Consider the following 16,806-nt stretch of genomic DNA (forward strand, 5'->3'; position numbering starts at 1 on the left):
AAGGTCCATATATTCAGCATTTATTTACCGCAGTGAATATGATTCTAATTAACACACTCTCTTACCTGGGTTGTTTTAAGGGTCAAAGAAATTATTACATGTAAAGCTCTTAGAAGAGTGTCTAACATATGCTAAGCATTAAATGGATGCTGTTATTATTCTGAATGGAATGGTCCTTAAAAATGCAAATTGCCTTCAAGGGGTGATCTTCAACTTCTATCTTCGGAATTTAGAACATTATACTAGAAAACAACTTAAGAATCGACCGGTCTAAGGTGCCTGGGTGGCTCTGTTGCTTGAACAGCCGACTCTTGATTTTGGCGTAGGCCATGGTCTCAAGGTTCGTGAGACGGAGCCCCAAGTTGGACTCCATGCTGATAATGTACAGCCTGCTTGGGATTCTCTTTCCCTCTCTGCCCCTCCCCTGCCCACACTTTCTCTCTCTCTCAAAAATAAATAAATAGGGGCGCCTGGGTGGCTCAGTCGGTTGAGCGTCCGACTTTGGCTCAGGTCATGATCTCAGGGTCCGTGAGTTCAAGCCCCGCGTCGGGCTCTGTGCCGACAGCTCAGAGCCTGGAGCCTGTTTCGGATTCTGTGTCTCCCTCTCTCTCTGACCCTCCCCCGTTCATGCTCTGTCTCAGAAAAATAAATAAAGGTTAAAAAAAAATTAAAAAAATAAATAAATAAACTTAAAAAAAAAAAGAGTCAATCAGTTCAAGTTCTGTCACATTAGAGATAAGTAAACGAAATCCCTGAGAGGTTGAATGGCTTGCTAGAAAGTCACCTCACCGGTTAGTACCTCAGTAGGAATTAGTTGATCTGTTTTAGCTAGGAAAAAGCTGACCGCTCCAGGAATGTGACTGGAGGGGAGAAGGACCGTACATGCTTTTGGAGCCGGGGTCTTACTCGTAAGGGAAGGCCTGGGACTGGGGCTCTTGGCAGCCCCCCCAAAAACGACCAGGATACTTGAGGAGAGGGGTGGAAGAGGCAAGGAAGAACCACACAACAACCCTTTCATCCCGTTACTAAATATAACGATTCGCCCAAAGTTGCTCAGTAAACGATCATAAGTATATTTTGGGTAGCTGTTAACACCAAGTCCCTTCTCCGGAAAGGACCCCAGAAAAGGCTCTTTTGAAGAGGTGGGCTAGGTGGCCATGTGCAGGCACCGTATTCGGTTCCTTTACGTTTGCCAATTGGAACAGCGACGTAGACCTCATCCGAGCTGAGACAATGGGCATCTTCTCTTAGAACCAATGTGGAGTCGACTTTCTGAGAGTTTGTGTGGTAGGTGCTAGAAGCTTATCTGTTACGTAGCATCATGCCTGGAGCCAGCTTTGTGGCCGAGAAAAAGCCACGTGTGGGCCAAAATCATCGAACTGCAGAAATTTTGAATTTGTGAAAGGATCTGCTCTGCAGAGATAAGCATGGAGCAGATATTGAGAAAATGCCAAAGAATGGAGGCCACGTGGCGCCAGGACTTACGGAGCTCTCTCCCTGGCCTGCCAGCTTACCACTCCCCATCCTCGGCTCCCATGGGGCTGGACTGAACAGTGTTTTTGTGAGTTCTCTCTGTCCTTAAAAATAGACGCGCTTTTTAAAAAATCTGAGCTCCGCGAGTTGGTTTCTGTTCCTTCAGTCAAGGAAATTGGTAAGAAGACAGTCAACGGCTGAATCAAAATCAAAATTTCTTAGTCATATTTGTTTACTTATTTCAAGTAACACAATAAAAGTTCACCTCTGCCCAGAGGGAAGGGGTTAATTAAAGCTGCTGTCCTCCAGGTTCTAGTTTTACGAGACTGGATTTGATGCTGTTTTGAATAGTCTAATTTCCTAGGAATATCTTGGGAGTGATTTGAATTCATGGGATCAATTTTGTCATATTTCTACCACAAGAGATCAAGTAAATCAAATTTTTAAAATATTGTCTTATACAGGGAGTTTAGGTGGTTCAGTCGGTTAAGTATCTGACTTCGGCTCAGCTCATGATCTCACAGTACATGAGTTGAAGTCCCACATCGGGGGAGCATGAGCCCGTCTTTGGGTGAGCCCAAGCCCTACTTTGGGTGAACTCTGCTTCTCTCTCCTCTCTCTCTCTCTCTCTTTCTCTCTGCCCTTCATGTGATTCTCCTTCTCTCTCTGCCACCTTGCTCACTTGCGCTCTCTATCTCTCTTAAAAAATAATTATCTTGTTCAGAATTTTTTGGGTGGGGGGGAAAAGGGTGGAAAGGGAATTTTTCTTCATTATAATAGTAATATATGTTCATCATCACAACTTTTGATAATATAAATAAGTAAAAGGAAAAAATATTTAAAAAAAAATTTTTTTCAACATTTTTATTTATCTTTGGGACAGAGAGAGACAGAGCATGAACGGGGGAGGGGCAGAGAGAGAGGGAGACACAGAATCGGAAACAGGCTCCAGGCTCTGAGCCATCAGCCCAGAGCCTGACGCGGGGCTCGAACTCACGGACCGCGAGATCGTGACCTGGCTGAAGTCGGACGCTTAACCGACTGCGCCACCCAGGGGCCCCAGGAAAAAATATTTTTAAAGAATCAGTTTTATCACTAACAAACAACCATCATTAATTTTTAGGACAAAATTCCAACAATGATGAAGATATAATCACATTAGTATCTTGAATTGTCCTCAAAAATGCATGTAATTTTACTACTTATATTCATATACATTCATATATGTCTGTACATATAGGCATTTTTTTCTTTCAGAGATCATTGAGGACCAGAATTTGATTCAGTGGGGAGTAATTTTGAAATCAGACTTCTTTAGTCTTCCTGATAACCAATAAATGCATTTACTTTATTCAGTTCCTCTGTTCTTTAGGAACGGGGAGATTTAAACCATGTCCTTAATTCTTTGTATTTCCTCACCTGCTTTTTATCAGCAATTTAATGGAAGCATATTTTTTACTTCCTGGTTGTCCTCTTGTGTTTCCTGGAAAGTTACCAAATCTAAAATGGCTTCCATTCCAAAAGCATCTTCCACTCCAAAAGCCAAAATATTCTAGAATCATGATCTCTTTCATCCCTTCTGTATCTTGGGCTTTCATTAGGCTCACCTCTGTCCATTTTCCAAGATCAGATATTTCATTCTATTTCCTCCTGAGGCAAACATTTATTACCTTTGTTCCTCTGATCATTTTCCCTTGTTGGATTTAATGGGCTCTCTTGTTTTATTTACCATATTTTTAAAATGAATGATGCTGATCCCTTGTTACTTGTTCCTCACACCAGGGATGTATTGTTGAGTGAAATCCTACTCTTTTAATAATCAAAGTAGGACTATAGTGATGAGTTAAGAATGCTTTGCTTTCTTTCCAGCATATGAGTTTTACCGTTAGCCATGGTTATCTCTTTTCCACTGGTATAGGGGATACAGTCGAAAAGCTAAATTTTCTACAATCTGGTGATTCTCCCCTGGGTTTTTTCGGAGTTTTTTCCACTCTTAATTCCAGACGTTTTTGGAGGGGCCCTTCTAGGAACAACGTTCTCTTGACGGACTGCCAGGAGCTTATGTTCCCATTTTGCTTAATCACGATCATCTTTTTTAACCAGGATTCACAGTTTACTTATTATGTGAAGATTTAGCTCAAGTTTTGCTGGGAGACTGAAGGATTATCTACTTAATCTGATTACACTTAACCGGAAGGCATCAGAACTGAATTTCAGAACTTTCAGTTACTCTGAGTAGCTGGGACAAGTGGAATATAGGAAGGTCCTTCCATGTTCATTCTGTTAACAGATATCTATGGAACTTTATGTGCTGGGTACTGTTCACCTATGAATAGGAGAGACATGACCCCTGCTCTCAAGGAAGTCACCATCTTGTGGGAAAGATGAACAGATATGTGTTGCAATATACGGTGTTAGCATCTGTGACTGGGGCAGGCCCAGTGTTAGAGGAGCACAGACACGTGGGGAATGACAGAGAAAGGACACATGTACTAAGACTTGAGGGACTAGAGAAGCACCTGGGGAGGCTCAGTTGGTTAAGCGTCCAACTCTTGATTTCAGCTCACATAATGATCTCATGGTTTGTGAGATCGAGCCCCTGGTCAGGCTCTGTGCTGACAGCTCGGAGCCTGCCTTGGATTTTCTCTCTCTCCCTTTGTCTCTCTCTGCCCCTTCCTCTCTCTCTCTCTCAAAATAAATATATCAACATTAAAAAGAAAAAGACTTGAGGGAATAGAAAAGGTAAGCAGAGACGAGGGTATTCTAGAAGGAGAAACGAACTGAAAAAAAGAGGCATGATAAGGGAGGTTTAGGGAACTGCACGCATTTGATAATAACTGGTGATGGCGTATGCACACTGGGGTGTGGACGGGTCCGGGGGATATGGGAGAACATGCAATCCAATCAGGAGTAGTTTGTGCGCCATGCTAAAGAGTTTGCACATTATCCTGGAGATGCTGAGAATTCCTGAAGAATTTTAAGCAGAAGTGTAATGGTCAGATTTGTGATCTAAAAGGAGCGTTTTCACAGTGGGACAGGCCGACGTGGCTCAGAATGTCCATTTCACATGTATAGAGGGGGTTTGTCACAGAAGCTAAGCCTCCCGCCAGCGAGAGTCAGAGAGTCTGGCACAGCCCAACACCTGATCATTTACCTCTTTTTCTCCTTCTTCGTCCTTCTTCTTACCCAGCCAGTCTCCCTCTTCTCTTAAATATTCTCTTAGGAAGCCCTTAACACTTCAACGGTTCGCAGGTGGTCTTCTTAAAATGTCAGTAAAAATACCCTAGTTTAGTTGTGAATGTCTTGGCTTTTGTCGAAGGTTAATGTTAAATTACTTACTGGCTGAATTTCCCTTCATGGAATGCTTAAAGTTCCCGCTTTCCCTTTTGCCACCTGAAATTCTTTATCATTATCCATTCTTACCATCAAAATAAGGGAGGGGGTAAAATAGAAATTCAAGTAAATTGATTTTACTATTGACTTGTGGTCCTTGGAGAGAGTTTATCAGTAGAATATAAAAGCCAGAGTGACCTTAATGTTTTTCATAATGTCTTTTTAACCGTAGGTTATGACCCATTGGTAGGTCATGAAATCAATTTAACAGGTCATAACATGCACTTTAAAAAAAGAAAGAAACAGAACCTAACCTAATAGAGTAGAAAATATCAGAGTGCCCTGAATATACTGAGTTGATACTGTTATATGAAACTTATGGTTCAGTTATAGGCATATATGTTCATTCATGCAGATAGCATAAACTATGCATCTTACAATGGGTAGTCGTCAAAAAAATTAAATTTTTAAAAATAAAAAACAGCACACAAAAAGTTTGAAAAACACTGCCTAAGATCAACATTTTTTCCACTCTGAAGATGGAAAAAGTTGAGAAACAGAAGTTGACTTGTCCAAGTCAATGAATTAGTGACTACTGCAAGATTTGAACTCGGTCTCCTGATAGTCTGACATTCTCTGCCTAGCATGATTGCCTAATATGAGGACTGGAGTTTGAAGACTTCATGTACTTAAATACCCTTGGGACTATATTGCAAAAGACAATCAAATGTTCACAATGCTTTGTAAAATTCTTTCTTGTGGACACCTTTGATAGATGTTCATATTTATATACCAAATGAAGATAATCTAGTTCTCACTGTTTCTCAGCTGAATGGCTGAATAATTATTTAGGTCTTTTCTTTCATATTCCTTCACCATCCTGAAAAATAAACATTTCAGGACATTTAGAGTCATTTTTCACCTAAAATCAGGGAAGCATTAGGTATACCTAAAGGCTCCTGTAGCCTTATATGGTTCTACTGATTTAATCTTTCTAATGGATCTGTCTAGATTTTTACTTCTTTTTTCCAAGAAATTAAATTCCTTTTTTTTCTTCACACAGTATTCTATGGCTTAATTTCAGGAAGGCATTGAGGCACAGCAAAGAACACTAAATTAGGAATCAAGAGACCTGAGTCCTGGTCCCTCTTGTCACTCAGTTTATTGTTTAAATTTTAGCAGATCCCATAACATCTTTGGACTTTGGTTTCTTTCTTTTCTTTCTTTTCTTTCTTTCTTTCTTTTCCTCCTTCCTTCCTTCCTTCCTTCCTTCCTTCCTTCCTTCCTTCCTTCCTTCCTTTCTTTCTCTTAGAAAGACCATGCAGGGGGCGCCTGGGTGGCGCAGTCGGTTAAGCGTCCGACTTCAGCCAGGTCACGATCTCGCGGTCCGGGAGTTCGAGCCCCGCGTCAGGCTCTGGGCTGATGGCTCAGAGCCTGGAGCCTGTTTCCGATTCGGTGTCTCCCTCTCTCTCTGCCCCTCCCCCGTTCATGCTCTGTCTCTCTCTGTCCCAAAAATAAATAAACGTTGAAAAAAAAAAAAAAAAGAAAGACCATGCAAGTGGGGAAGAAGGGCAGAGAGAGAAAGGGTGAGAGAGAATCTTAAGCAGGCTCCACGCTCAGTGCAAAGCCAAATGCAGGGCTCAATCCCATGACTCTGGGATCATGACCTGAGCTGAAATCAAGAGTCAGATGTTCAACCAACTGAGCCACCCAGGTGCCCCTGGTTTCTTCACTTGAACGTGGATCTAGATTACCTAGGAGTTCCTATAATCAATTAGCATTTCCCAATCATGTGGAAGTTATGGATTTATTTCCAAATATGAAAGAAACTATTGCCTAGGAATTTGCGTATGAATATATAGAGACATGTTGTTGTGTAAAATTGTATGGAGTTCCTGGATTTTTATAACCCACTTATAGATTCACAGTTTTAAAAACCTACTTTAAATAACGTCCTGTGTATCATACAACATGCCCGATTCTCTATGTTTCCTTTTTTGAACTTCCTAAGAAATTTCCAACAGTGTTTCCTTCCTATTTCCTTAATGATATCCTCCAGAGTTCAAGGACTTCCAGGGCTGGCTGGAAACCTGAGCAAGCTAGACCAACCACGTCATTTCCTTGCAGTCTGTCACCTTCACTTAATAAGTCTTATTTGTCCATTCAGTAACTAATAGTGTTTTCACTTTGAACGGTGACATGAACAACACCACCTTAAAATCCATTTCTTGTACAGGAACCCTTTATTCACTCATTCTACAAATATTTACTGAGCGCCTTCTTGAGTCAGGGACTGGGTTCCATGTTGAGGATATAATGGAGAATAAGATCAACAAATGCCATTTCCTCAAGAGGCTTACATTCTACTGGAGAGACTGATTAAAAATAAAAGCTGTCGAAGAAATTCATGAAATGACTTCAAGTTCAGTGAAGTGTGGACCTTGAGGCCAGGCTGACAGGTCTGGAGTCCCACTTCATTACTTACTATTTGTATGTATCAGCCCCCCATCTGTGCACTACTTCAGAACCCCTAGCCTCACTCATTTCCAGGGTCTTTGACAGTGAAGGGAAGGAAAGCCTTTTTTTCCCTCTACCTTCCTAGGTTCACCAACCAAGCCCTCCATGAAACTGATAAGAAACAGATGAACAAGACAGAGAGAGAGAGAGAGAGAAGGCTACATGCATATACATGCATATACATTTTGCTTCAACAAAATGAAAACTCAAGGAGGCAGCTAGATGAATGAGGCTTTATATGTGATCTTAGGCTAAACAAAAGAAAAGAGGTTTGAGCTTCTAGGCGGGAGAGGCATGTTTTGGAAAGGGGAAGGTAGAACATATATAGTAAATAAGGGTTGCCTTGCTCTGCAGATAAGAGTCTCTCAGGTGAGTTGTCTCTGGGTGTAGATCTGTCTCTCCCTGGTGAGAGACATCTTTACCAATGGCAATTTCCTTTTTTAAATGTAAATTTTCCTTTACAAAAGGGGAAAATTGTACTCCATTTTAAGTAGTTAGGGGAGCTGAAGAGCTTTTCCTACATATGCTGGTCCTCAATTGCATTTAGCTCAAACTAATCCCTATGACAAAGAGGCACCTTTGGGGGTGGCATATTCTGATACCTTTCATTCTGCCCAATGAAACTTACTTTTCAGGAAGCAGCATTCCTGTGGAAACCAAAAGAAAACCAAAAGTGAATGAATGAAGCAAATTCTAAATCCAATTTTGGGGATCAGATGGAAGTCAGTCAAAAAGACTCCTGGAGGCTGGGATCAAAACCTCTTTAGACGGCAGGGTGAAGATGGCTGTGATAATCCAGCTTCCAGCTTTCCTGGTTTGCAGTTTGAATGTCTTTAGTGATGGCAGGTGCACCGGTGTCACAGACGTGGTTAGTTTTCAGGGCAGAGCACGGAAGCATCCGTCATTTGCTTACAGAGCCCTTTGGATGGTCTTAATAAGGATCTGTGAGGTCAGGTTTTCGTTCTCAGTGGTGCCAAGGCAGAAGGGTGAGAGAAAAATGGGAAATGTTAATTGTTGACAAAATGTGCAAAGCGGCAGGAGCCAATTTACAAAGAGGCGAGAAAGCTCAAAGGGAGCAAACATAGCCAGAATTCAACAACCCACAAGGATGTGCTATAGTTTTTCATCGAAACATAGAATTTTTCTCTCTACAGTCACTCTAATTTCTATCAAAGACAATCAAAGTAAAGACTAACTTGCAAAATAAATCTAGTCTCATTAAACTTGGCCTGATTATTTGCATAAGCACAGCAAAAATAGTAATTGATCTTTTAGGCTCTTTTAAGTCTGCGCTGCTGGCACTTTAAATAACTCAGATGAGACTTTTAAAAGCCTCCTGAGGGTAGGAAGCCACGCCAAGGACTTGCCATCAGTCTTTACCTGTAGTGCCTTTAGGTTTGAGTGAATTCCTTCTTTCTTGAGGTTTCCAATATATTTTAATGTTCCTGGGCCTGCCTCAAAGTGATCTTCCTTACTCACTTAGAAGGCCAGGAACCCTGTAAGCCGGGTATCAGGTAGACATCCCACGAGGACTTTGTAAGCACTGGCTCCCTACAGTCAAAATTAGTTCCTTTAAACTGTCTGGTCATAGGGGCACCGGGCTGACTCAGTCGGAGGAGCATGTGACTCTTGATCTCAGAGTCATGAATTCAAGCCCCATGTTGGGTGTAGTGATAACTTAAATAAGTAAAACGTAAATTAAAAAAAAAAAATGTCTGGTCTTATCTGATTGTATGCACACCGTTCTCAAATGTGACATTCCAGTCAAACCCTTGGTAACATAACCAAAGTTTCAAATTGTGCTATGTTTACAAGGAAAACAGATTCTTATTAAACTTACGCAAATAATTGTGTTACCATGAAAATAAGAGTACTCGATAAGAGTTTCCAAATTCTGGAAGGATCAGAGAGGTCAAAAAGGAGGGGTTTCACAAGGGTTTCACAAAGGTATACACGTTAAAACACGTTGCTGTAAGTTATTGATAAGAGAGAAGAGAAAAAAGATTCTTTAAATCTGGAAAGTGAAACATTAAAGAACCAGCGATATTTCAAACAAAAGGGCCATAAAAATTATAATCATCTTCAGTGTATTCAGTGCCATGAATTAATTCTTGTTTTGCTTGATTTGGGATTAACAATTTTATGAATTCATCACTTTCTCCATTGGAGTTCCGTGAATCTCTACCCAGTCTGGTGGCATGCTATGAAAGTTATCAGAAACCTGTATTTCAGATTACTGACCAGAGTTTTCCCCATGAATCTACTTGAAGATACGCACGTTCACCTTTAGTTGACTGCAAATGCTTTCCGAAAGACTAAAAGTAAAACATTAATTGTATGTGGATGACAAAATAAAATCTGATGAAAGTTCATTATGGGATAATTGACAAGTAAAGTTTGTTATTTCTGTGGCATACAACATTTTGTAATTACTGGAATTATGACTGATAACATGGGTACTGAAAAATTTCTAGAAACCTTACATGATTTCTGAATAATGTGCATTAAAACATCTGTCCACACAAATATAACTAAAGGAGGGTAAGACTCACTTCTTAGGGGCTCCTGGGTGGCTCAGTCTATTGAGAGTCTGACTCTCGGTTTTGGCTCAGGTCATGACCTTGCAGTTTCATGAGTCAGAGCCCCACTGCGCTGGCCGTGCGGAACCTGCTTGGGATTTTCTCTTTCTCCCTCTCTGCACCTCCCCTACTTACTCTGTCTCTCTTAAAATAAATAATCTTAAAAAAAAAAAAAAAAAAGTAAAGACCATCAGGCAGAAAGCAAATTCTTGCTCAGCCTTTAAAAAGAGAGAGGGGGGGCGCCTGGGTGGCGCAGTCGGTTAAGCGTCCGACTTCAGCCAGGTCACGATCTCGCGGTCCGTGAGTTCGAGCCCCGCGTCAGGCTCTGGGCTGATGGCTCGGAGCCTGGAGCCGGTTTCCGATTCTGTGTCTCCCTCTCTCTCTGCCCCTCCCCCGTTCATGCTCTGTCTCTCTCTGTCTCAAAAATAAATAAACGTTGAAAAAAAAATTAAAAAAAAAAAAAAAAAAGAGAGGGATGGGGCGCCTGGGTGGCTCAGTCGGCTAAGTGTCTGACTCTCAGTTTCGGCTCAGGTCATGGTCTCATAATTTCATGAGTTCGAGCCTCACATTGGGCTCTGTGTCAACAGTGCAGAGCCTACTTGGGATTCTCTCTCTCACCCACTCTCTCTGTCCCTCCCTGTCTCACACTGTCTCTGTCCCTCTCAAAATAAATAAATAAATAAATACAATTTTAAAATAATAAATAAATAAGTAAACAAATAAATAAGAAAAAGGGGGGAGAGGATGCACCTGGGTGGCTCAGTCGGTTAGGCATCTGGGGCTCAGGTCATGATCTCATGGTTCTTGAGTTTGAGCCCCATATTGGGCTCTGTGCTGACAGTTTAGAGCTGGAACCTGCTTTAGATTGTATCTCCCTCTCTCTCTGCCCCTCCCTGCTCACTCTCTCTCTCTGTCTCTCTGAAAAATAAATAAACATTAAAAAAGAAAAGAAAAGAAATAAAAAACAGTCACTTCTTATTTGACAATGCTTCCCATGCAGTTTAACATACCAACTAAACCTAATTGGCTTAATATCTCTCTTTCACAAAGTAAGAGAACAAATCCTTTGAAATTTTCCAAGTGACCTCTACAGAGTCTCAAAGTTGTCTTCAGGTTAAAAAAAAAACCAAAAACCAAAAAACAAAACAAAAAACCCCACCCCATTTAGAATTGTGGGAAATTTGATTTGGGGAGATTTGTCTGAAATGCCAAAAGATTTGTACATCTGACTAAATACAATCACAGGTCACTATGAAACGATACTTAGTTATGTATGTAACCAAAGGGACAATAAAAGATTTCAAAGCAAATGTAGAATGTCACATGACTAAAAAAAACCTTAGCACTTTCAACATTAAGAAGTCTCAGTTGGGGGCGCCTGGGTGGCTCAGTCGGTTGAGCATTCGACTTCGGCTCAGGTCATGATCTCGCAGTTTGTGAGTTCGAGCCCCGCATCGGGCTCTGTGCTGACCGCTCAGAGCCTGGAGCCTGGAGCCTGCTTCGGATTCTGTGTCTCCCTCTCTCTCTCTGCCCCTCCCCTGCTCATGCTCTGTCTCTCTCTGTCTCAAAAATAAATAAAACATTAAAAAAATTAAAAAAAAAAAGTCTCAGTTGTCCTAAGAAATCAAAGACAAGATAAAGACAACACAAAGCATAGGAAATTATTGTGTTAAGACACAGAATCTGTTTGTTAGGCAAACTACTTAATAGGTAAGAAAAACCTTTTAGCATATCTTTTAAACAACAGACCAGTAATGTGAACTCCAGTCTTGTATCAGCACATTATTGATATTAAAATTCATTTAAAATCTTATGATAAATAACATTTAATTTTAGATAGCTTGACCACATGAGACAAAATTTTTCTCTTTCTTATTATAACTTCCTATATCTATCTACATTTTTGTCCTTTATTTTCCTCTGTCTCATCTGAAACAAACTTTAACCTTAAACTACTGTAGGACAAAATCACTCTCCTTTTTCTTACAAAAAGTCATCTTTCATCTCTCATATCTTGTGTAACAAAAAAATGCCTTATTCTGAGGCGCCTGGGTGGCTCAGTCAGTTGAGCGTCCGACTTCGGCTCAGGTCATGATCTCACGGTTTGTGAGTTTGAGCCCTGCATCGGGCTCTGCGCTGACAGCTCAGAGCCTGGAGCCTGTTTTGGATTCTGTGTCTCCCTCTCTCTGCTCCCCGCTTGTGCTCTGTCTCTCTCTCTCAAAAATAAATAAACATTAAAAAAAATTTTTGTTTTTCTTGAAGAATTTGCACACAGAACTTTTTCCTTCATCCTTATTATTCCTAGTAGTTTATTTACATATATTGACTAGAATTTTTAATCCTTGGTAACCTTAATTTCTAGTGAAAGCAAGGAAGCAATTGTGAATTGCACATTACATATGCTAGCATTCGGTAGCAAATTAGCAAATTTATGAATACACCAATTGTATACTTTTTAGAGACCTGTGTTTCCTCACAGCACAATTTTTCTAAGAGGTAAAAGAATGTGTTTACTAACAGACCCAAATATCTGTTCTGTCTGTAATAAGAGGCCAAAGGTAGATAACCTGGTGTTGAGCAATTAATGTTGCAGTATTTTATCTTATTTCAAAATGACCTACCTTTTCAATGAATATACATCGTTTAATTTAGCTTAGTATTACATTAAAGTTTTAAATTACTGACAAGATTTGGAAAAGTATTTTTAAGCAGAAAGCTTCATTTATAAATTTTATTCCACTTCAATTTAACTCATGTATTCTTAACAATTATGCTTGGACTATTCATGAAAATTTCATGAGACGTTAAATAAATCAGCCATCATCTAAAGTTATTTTCTTGTTAAGGAATTTCATAACATATGCATGTTAGGCAAATATTAAAAACTCACAGAAGTAAAGAACTAAGAGTTAAGCATATGCCTTAGCATGAATTTATAATTTTATAATCTTAACTGGTAAAGATAACTTAAGCTTATTTGACAAGTAAACCCAGGTGGAAGAAAATTGTATGTGTGCATTACATTTAATGCTGACAGCTCGTAGGACATAATGACTTTTATTTAAGTAACAATATTAAATAGCCTATTTTATCAAAGATTATCCAAGCTCATATGGACTTGCAAAAAAAAAAAAAAACAAACGCATTTGGGTTCGTTCTTATTTTTCTGGCAGTTTTAGGAATACTTAATTTATATAAGTGCTTATTTCTTTCTGAATCACTTAAAGCAGAGCTCTTTTCTGAATTTTGGCAATATCATCCTGAGGTAGGAAACCACTCCACATACAAAATATGCACATGGGGACATACATAAACATTCAGACAGGTACAAATAGGGATCTTATAGCATTCATTTGAAAATTGTACCCATGAGTCAGATACAGTAATACAAAACTCACTCGTTTATAGAAAATAGTTGGATCCAAATTACGTTTTTGGTAGATGGATCAAGTTAACAGTTACCTGCTCAGTCATGGCTAAAACTTTTTACCGATATTTGTGGGGAAGACTTTTAAGATTTTCATTTGCCCTTAATAAATAATCTCATAAAGCTTGTATACTAAATTGTGGGCAAAGGGCCCTTTAAAAAGATCAAGGACAGTTTGTTTCCAAAAGCCTCTATTTAAAATTTTATTATGTTTTTCAGCCCTAAGCGGTTGTAGGTGGTTGCTTTAGCCAAATGTTAACTATCTTATTGGATGTTTACATTTTAGGAAGATAGTAAGATTTCCATTTCCAAGGGACAGAGAAAAGGATGTAAGTTTTCTCTCAGAAAGAGTTTAAAGGCATATTTGCTCAAATCTGGGGCATTTACTATTTATGTTTAAAATTTTTAGTTTAAATATAGGACAGTCCAATGAATTATTCGTCATCGAAGTCCAAAATACATTCACGTAGGGCACTGAATGGGAAGGTCTGGAGCTTGGGGACTTCATTCAAGCTGTTTCTTGGCTGTCAGTATTTACACTGGTCTCACAAAATATTTTGCAATTCTCTTTTTTTTTTAATTTTTAATGTTTATTTATTTTTAAGAGGGGGGAGGGGCAGACACTATTTAGCAATTCTTAACTTTTGTTTTCAGTCTGTTCTCCATCTCCTAATCTTGTTTGTTTGTTTTCATAGGCCAGCTAAGGCACTCCTTTTTTCCTTTGAGTCTGTTCTTCCCGTAGGTTCCAATTAGATAGTTGTTTCAGGAAAAGAGCTCTCTTTAAAAAAAATGCTAAAGTCCGTGTGTGACAAACCCACAGCTAACGCCACACTAAATGATGAAAACCTGAAAAATTTTCCTCTAGGATCAGGAACAAGACAAAAATGCCCACTCTAGCAACTTTTATTCAACATAGTACTGGGATCTCTAACAAGAGCAAGTAGGCAGGAAAAAGAAATAAAAGGCATACGAGATTGGAAAACAAGTAAAAATGTCTCTATGTGTGGATGACAAGGTATTATACATAGAAAACCCTAAAGACTGAGGGGAAAACACTATTAGAGCTAATAAACAAATCCAGTAACATTGTGGGATACAAAATCAACATGCAAAAGTCACTTGGGTTTCTTTACAGTAATAATGAAGTATCAGAGAGAAAAATTTGAAAAGCAACCCGAGTTACAATCGCATCAAAAGGAATAAAACCCTAGGAATAAATTTAATCAACGAGACGAAAAACTCGTTAACTAAAAAGTATTAAGACATGGCTGAAAGAAATGGAAAACACAAATAACTGGAAAGATATTCTGTGCTCATGCATTGGAAGAATTAATATTGTTCCATGCCACTCAGACTCAATTCAATATACAGATTCAATTCAATCTCTATCAAAATTCCAATGGCATTTTTTTATGGAAATAGAACAAACAGTCCTAAAATAAGGAACCACAAAACCCCCTGGACAACGAATGTAATCTTGAGAAAAGAACAAAGCTGGGGAATTAATTTCTGATTTCAAACTATATTACGAATCTACAGCAGTCAAAACAGTATGGTATTGGTATAAAAACAGACACATAAGATCAATGGAACAGAATAAAGAGCCCAGAACTGAACTCATGTATATACGGTCAATTCATTAATGACAAAGAAGCCAAGAATGCACAATGGGGCAAGAACAGTTTCTTCAATAAACGCTTCTCGGAAAATTGCACAGCTACGTGGAAAAGAGTGAAACCGGATCCTATCTTATTCCATCCATAAAAATTAGCTCAAAATGGATTAAAAACTTGGATGTAAGCCATGAAACTATAAAACTCATAGAAGAAAACAGGGGTAAATTCCTTGACATCACCACTGGCAGGGATTATTTGGATTTGGTACCAAAAGCAAAAGCCACAGGAAACAAAAATAAACAAATGGGATTCTATCAAGCTAAAAAGCCTCTACACAGCAAAGGTAACCACGAACAAAATGCAAAAGACAACCTACTGAATGGGAGAAAATGTTTGCAAATGATATATCTGTTAAGGGATTAATATCCAAAATATAGGAGAATTCAAACCGCTCGATAGCAAAAAACCAGCCAATCTAATTAAAAAATGGGTAAGAGGACCTAATGCATATTTTCCAAAAAACATATACAAATGGCCAAATCGTTATGTTGTATACAACAGCTGCCTGAAATCGCTCAATATCACTAATCATCACATAATCGAAAATCAAAACCTCAAAGAGCTATCAACCCACACCCGTTAGAATGGCTATCATCACAAAGATAACAAGTGTTGGTGAGGAAGTGGAGAAAAGGGAACGCTTGTGCACTGTTGGTGGGAATGCAAATTGGTGAAACCACTTTGCAATGTGAAAACAATATGAAGATTCCTCAAAAAATTAAAAATACAGCTGCAACATGATCTAGCAATATCGTTTCTGGGCATCTATCTGAAGAAAACAAAATCACTAACTTGTAGAGATTGTAGAGACTTGTAGAGATATTCTCACCCCTACGTTCACTGTAGCTTTATTTACAATAGCCATGACCTGGAAACAGCCTAAGTGTCCAACGATGGATGAATGGACAAAAAATGTGATACACACACACACACACACACACACACACACACGATGGAATGTTATTCAGCCATTAAAAAGGAAGAAATTCAGGGCGCCTGGGTGGCTCGTCTGTTGAGTGTCTGACTTCGGTTCAGGTCACGATCTCATGGTTCATGAGTTTGAGCCTTGCATCAGGCTCTGTGCTGACATCACAGAGCCCTCTTCACATCCTCTGTACCCCTCTCTCTGCCCCTCGCCCACTTACTCTCTCTCTCTCTCAAAAATAAATAAACATTAAATTTTTTTTAAAAAGGAGGAAATTCTATTTGCAGCATCATGTATAGGACTTCAGGGCATTATGCTAAGTGAAATAAGTTGGACTAAGAAAGACAAATACTTTACGATCTTACGTAAATGAGAATTAAAAAAAAAAAAGACCTCATAGATACAGAGAACAGATGGGTGGTCACCAGAGGTCAGGGGAGGTTGGGGTAGGCAAAATGAATGAAAGTGGGCAAAAGATACAAATTTGCAGTTATAAGATAAATAAGTCCTGGAGATGTAGTTTAAAGCATGGCGACTAAGGTTTACAATACTATATTATATATTTGAAACTTGTAAGTAGGTTAATCTTGAAAGTTCTCATCCTAAGAACAATTTTTTTTAAAATTTTTTTTTAACGTTTATTTATTTTTGAGACAGAGAGAGACACAGCATGAACGGGGGAGGGGCAGAGAGAGAGGGAGACACAGAATTGGAAGCAGGCTCCAGGCTCTGAGCTGTCAGCATAGAGCCCAACGCAGGGCTCGAACTCACGGACCGTGAGATCATGACCTGAGCTGAAGTCGGATGCTCAATAGACTGAGCCACCCAGGCGCCCCTAAGAACAATTTTTAATATGTGGCAATGGACGTTGGCTAA

The 16,806-nt window shown here is 39.4% G+C and overlaps 1 long non-coding RNA gene across 2 annotated transcripts in view; it reads right to left on the minus strand.

Moving 5' to 3' along the window:
- LOC147579317 (uncharacterized) overlaps window positions 1–16,806 on the minus strand; it is a 49,244-nt gene that overhangs the window by 11,698 nt on the left and 20,740 nt on the right. The window contains exons 2-3 of one of the 2 annotated variants that reach the window (XR_015253159.1): window positions 9,565–9,638; window positions 7,289–8,286 (exon numbers count right to left, since the gene is read on the minus strand). This is a non-coding gene — a long non-coding RNA (uncharacterized LOC147579317). Of the gene's footprint in view, window positions 1–7,288; window positions 8,287–9,564; window positions 9,639–16,806 lie in introns of those variants that run through there. The other variant, XR_015253160.1, reaches the window with a different exon arrangement.

Source organism: Puma concolor, chromosome B4 (genome assembly GCF_028749965.1).
Source record: "Puma concolor isolate L17-30 chromosome B4, mPumCon1.1.hap2, whole genome shotgun sequence".
NCBI classification, from domain to species: Eukaryota; Metazoa; Chordata; class Mammalia; order Carnivora; family Felidae; genus Puma; species Puma concolor.